We start from the raw sequence: 5,138 nt of genomic DNA on the forward strand, positions 1-5,138 counted from the left end.
CAGGATCACAATCGAGAACAACTAGTGTATCTCCACAAGATTCATTCAGTTTATCATCACAAGACAAAGAAGATTTTAAGCCCAAACAAGATAATTCCTTAGTCATACTCACACAATCAACATGCTTAACATTAGCATCTAAAGTAGTGATTTTAGAAGTACCTTTAGGCTCACAAGATTGATCGTTTTTACCTTCAAGTCCCGCTTTTGGACAATTCTGCTCTTCCAAAATTGTTGCATCCTTTTCATGAGTTTTCATTGTATGAGGCTCATTCTCAAGATTGTTTCCAATGGTACCTACAAAAGAATTCAAACAACTAGAGGAAAAAGAAACATTGTGAGTGTTAAAGTGAAGAATTTTATCTCCCTCATTATTTTTCTTTTCTCTCATGTTCTTTTCAATTCCATTCTCTTGTTTCTTTTGTGGCAGTCCGCTCACCCCAGTCAGCCCAAACATCCTATTTTGCATGGAATTATACTCCCCTAGAGGCATAGAAGAGACATGTGCACTATTGGGATTTTCTTTCCTAAGTGGGAATGGAAAGAGAGGTCATCCTTCCTCGTCCATGACATACCTTATGCAATCTCGTACATTTGGAACGTCGTGTTTTCGAAACCAGGGCTGTCCAAAGCATATGTGACTTATTTTTAGAGGAAACACATCACATCGGACCGTTTCAACATAATCTCCATGAGATATTACCACCTTGACCATCCACTCAACTTGATACCCATTATAGTCATATGGATCTCTTTTTAACCCATGTCAAATTAAACCAATCAGTCGCATAAGGAGAGATGAATGTGGAGTCACACAAATCGTCAAGATATCAAATACATTATACCCACAAACATTCACCTTTAATTTTTGAAACCTTGGCTTAGGCAATCTCTCTCCTTTTCTTGGAAATAGTGGTCCTCTCTTTTGTGTAAGCCATCTAGTTCTCACTTCTGATTGAACAGGTTTAGTCCTCATTGCACCTTGGTCCATCATACCTACATAACAAAGCTCAAAGAAAAGGTTATGAGTTAAAAATCACTTTACTCACTCCTTTACTTTATTTGGGTGGCGCTCGGTTCACTCAATGATACAATAGGTTTGGTTCACTCCCGTCTTGTAGTACTTGGCTTCCTCGGAATTGACCAACTCCTATTCAATCTCCCAAATTATACAAAAGATGCTACCTCTTCGAGATTAGAGTGAGATTATGGACTCTATAGTCGGACGACTCTTTTAATTGTGGCGCACTTGAGTCACACAATTCACGACGAGTTAAAATGAGAAAAGCTTGAAAGAATTAGCACGGAAAAAGTTATAGCTTAAGAACTAGTAAACTTTAAGTAGGTAATTACTCAATGGATACTACCTAGAAGTTATGTCACAAAGAAAGGATTAAGAAGCTTCCCAACCCCCCTTAAAATGTGCAAGGCAGCACCTTAGGTCTTGCTAATTAATATCCTTTGACCAACTTGTCTTGGAATTTAATTTCTACAAGTTTCAATGTAGCTTCTCGTCTTCCCAAAAGATGACTAGGGACTTGCACACTTGACTTCTCATTTTCCCAAGAGGTGATTAGGAATTTGGACACTCTTTTCTCAAGGTGATTGTTAGTCTTCCCAAAAATTGACTTGGGAACTTGTGTCAATTAATGGTTTGACTATTTGTTTGCCTCTACTCCCTTTCACACACCCCAAACTGATTTTTGACTTCTCCTAATGAGTGCAGCCCCCCTTCTCCACGTTTTGGAGGGGTTCAATGCACCAACTCCTTGGGAATCAACTCTTGACTAGTCCCTTTGACTTCCAAAACATCTTTCACACTCCCTAACATCTTGAAAGCTTAACTTATCACCAAAATTAGATCAAACAAAGTTAGTAAATCTGAAATTATCAAGAACACACAAATATTCACAAAATATTTATGAACACTCAAGAACACAAGTATTCAAAACATTTCAAATGATATACCAAAATGACCATCTTGATGTCTAGTTTCCAAATATCACCATGGATCACCCATAACTCCTAAACTAATGGCACAATTTGAAACTTTAGAAATAATAGTTCATGAAATTTTTCTTGAACATGAACATCCAAGAACACAAGTCTTCAAACACTAAAAATCAGATTCACCAAACAGATCAAGAACATCGAAATACTCCAAATCTTTCCAATTTTTGGATTCTTGCCCTTCTTAACTAGGGGAAATCAACCCAACAACTCAACCCTCAATTTCAACCTCTTCTATAAGATAGACTTTGAGTCTTCAAGTTTCAAAGTCTAACAATGGTGGAAATTGAAAATCTAACTTCAATTGACTCAAAAATTCAGATTTAGAACCTAAGAACTCTAAGGAACTCGAATCTACAACAAAACAAGGAATTCAAATGAATTTTGGATTTTTTTTTCCAGATTTTTTTTTCCAGATTGTTTTTTTGTGAATACAAAACCCAAGAATAGATTTGTTGGAACAAATCTATACTAGCTATGATACCAAATGATGCAAGAAAATTAAGACAAGATAGAAAGAAGACACAATAGATAAAAAATTGGACAATAACTAGAAGAACTAGTCTTAGTTACCTTCCAAAAGGATCAAAGGCACCACCTACAATCCTCAAGAAAATAGTAATCTCTTGCAAATTGAATGATCAAACGGGGGTTGTACAATTTGGAGTCCACCAAATTAACACTAGTCATTCGAGACTAAAGGGTTTCAATAATATTCAATATTCAAAGATAGGTTCCTTTCAAATGAAATACAAGTACCTTTAAATAAGGTTCTTAAAATATACTAGTCAAAAGAAATAAATGGAAGTGTAGTCTTCTAGGTGCATAGAAGACTACAAAATGCGTACTCCTAGAAGCCTAGAAATCCACTACACATTATGAAAGTCAAAATAGCCTTTAATAAGCTTAGAAAACACAAAACTGGAAGCTTCCTTTGTTCACATTAGACCAGCCCCTCATGTTCACACTAGAGCTTCTAGAAGTCATTATTTAGGCTGCTAGACTTGTTCTTCCTGCATGGCAGATCTTGGGCTTTAATCCACATCCTCTCAGGCTTCAATTTCGATCTCCTCGGCTTGAACACTTGAGTTGTCACCATGGTAATTTGGATTGCATAAAGGAGACCAAGGATTTAGCTTGAACTCGGATTATAAGTTTGCCATAAATGTAATTGTACTGCGAAGGGTAATAAATGATGAAGAAACATTACGTATTTCGGATATTGATATAACTGGCCTTGGAAAGGAACACAACCATTATACACATTAGCGACAAAGTAATGTTGAATAAGTATTTGGAATGTAAGGGTAAGAGAGGCAGTGATAGGAATGTAAGGGAATAGGGAACCTGACTAACGAGCTACCAGAAGTCGGTACAGTGCATACTTAAAAATCAACGAGTATAAAAGGATAGCCTGAGATGGTACCGAAGGAGTAAACGCAAAGAGGACGCCATATATGAGAAAGGTAATTTCCCACTAACAAGGAAACAAGAAGCGAGAAAAAGATACTACTTATAGGATGACGAATAGTTACGGCACGGCAAGTCAAGGCTACAATAATGAGGACAGAGTGAGAGTGAGATACTAGTCAAATTTCGATCATGTACATGAGGGCAAAGAAGTGAAAGAATTTGACTGAAGGCAATAAAAGGGTTAAGGAAGAATGAGAAGAGACTGACCTAAGTTCTAGTTTAAGCAACTGGTAATCGGACCCTAAAGAAAGAATAACTGTTCTAAGGAATCAAGGATAATATCGTGGGTTGGCAATACTGCAACATTCGAGGACGAATGTTCCTAAGGGGGGAAGAATGTTACACCCCGGGAAATTTTGCACTACCTAGACTGTAGACAGCTTAGTGTGATCCCGAATAAGAGTAAAGTCATGCGAGGATTAAGGAGAAAGGTTATACTATAAGAGTGAATAATGGCATATGTATGACGTGTGGAGACCATATAGGGTGAATCGGTTCATATGTCACTCGCCGAAAAGCCCTTGTTGTTGTAAGCCAAGTGGGGCCCACACAACGGATTTTCATGAAGGACATGTGATGAGACATATGAGTAGTATATGGAAAGTTGAGCAAGTCCTTCTAAGGACCCATAAGCCAAATATGGGCATAAGCCCTCCAAAAGGACGATTTAAGGAAACATTTTCGGATGATCTGACTTGGAGGGGCCAAAAGGATATTATAAGTTTGGAATTTGGAAAAACACCTAGAATGAAAGTTGTAGATAATTGAAATATATTTCCAACCATAGGTCGTGGGCCCTTACATCATATCGGGATCAAACGTTATGACCCTTTTACTGAACGAACGCGCAGGCAGTGGAATAAGCCAGCGCGAACGCGCCAGGAAGCTGCGCGAACGCGCTAACCATTTTCTAGGTCGGTGCAACCCGAGCCTAGAAGCTTATAAAAGGGGCCTTACCCCCTTAAACAGCAACCAAACACCCTCTAAGCTTCCCCAAACCTCTGGAAACTTCCACCAACTTCCATTCATCAATTTTCACGCAAATCAAAGTATAATTTCCAAATCCCGGTCCAGACGGCGTATAGTTGCGATTACAAAATTGTGTATTGAGGCGTTGTGGCTTAAGCTCAAGGTGGAGGAGTGAGGATATAGCATTATTATCGAGATAAAGGTATGAATCTCTTGTTATTAACGTTAATCTTGGTTTAATTACAGAGAAGGAATTATTAAATTGTTGTAAATTAATTCTGTTGGTAGAAATATGGGACAAACACCATATGGTCTGTTCTATGGAATAATTTGATATGGGAAATGATGTTATTAATGTTGGTATTTTTATTATTGTGTTGGTTGTTGAATTGAGAATTCGGGCTAGGCATATAAACAGGGGAGATGCTGCCCGATTTTTGGCAGAATATAGAATAGTTTGATTTGAACCTTAGAATAAGTGTGCGATAAAGAGGCTAACGTTAGTGTAAATCCTCTTAAATGTAGACTTGCGAGCTCGGGGGCATAAACGTAGCTAGTAGGAGGTCGAACAGGTATGTTAAGGCTCGTCCCTTTCTTCCAAAGACATGATTTCTATGTTATGATTTCATAAATGTTTCCATAACCGCCTTGTTTTCAAAAGCTCGAAGTTCATGACTCTTAAAGCC

Source organism: Lycium barbarum, chromosome 7, assembly GCF_019175385.1.
Source record: "Lycium barbarum isolate Lr01 chromosome 7, ASM1917538v2, whole genome shotgun sequence".
Lineage (NCBI taxonomy): Eukaryota > Viridiplantae > Streptophyta > Magnoliopsida > Solanales > Solanaceae > Lycium > Lycium barbarum.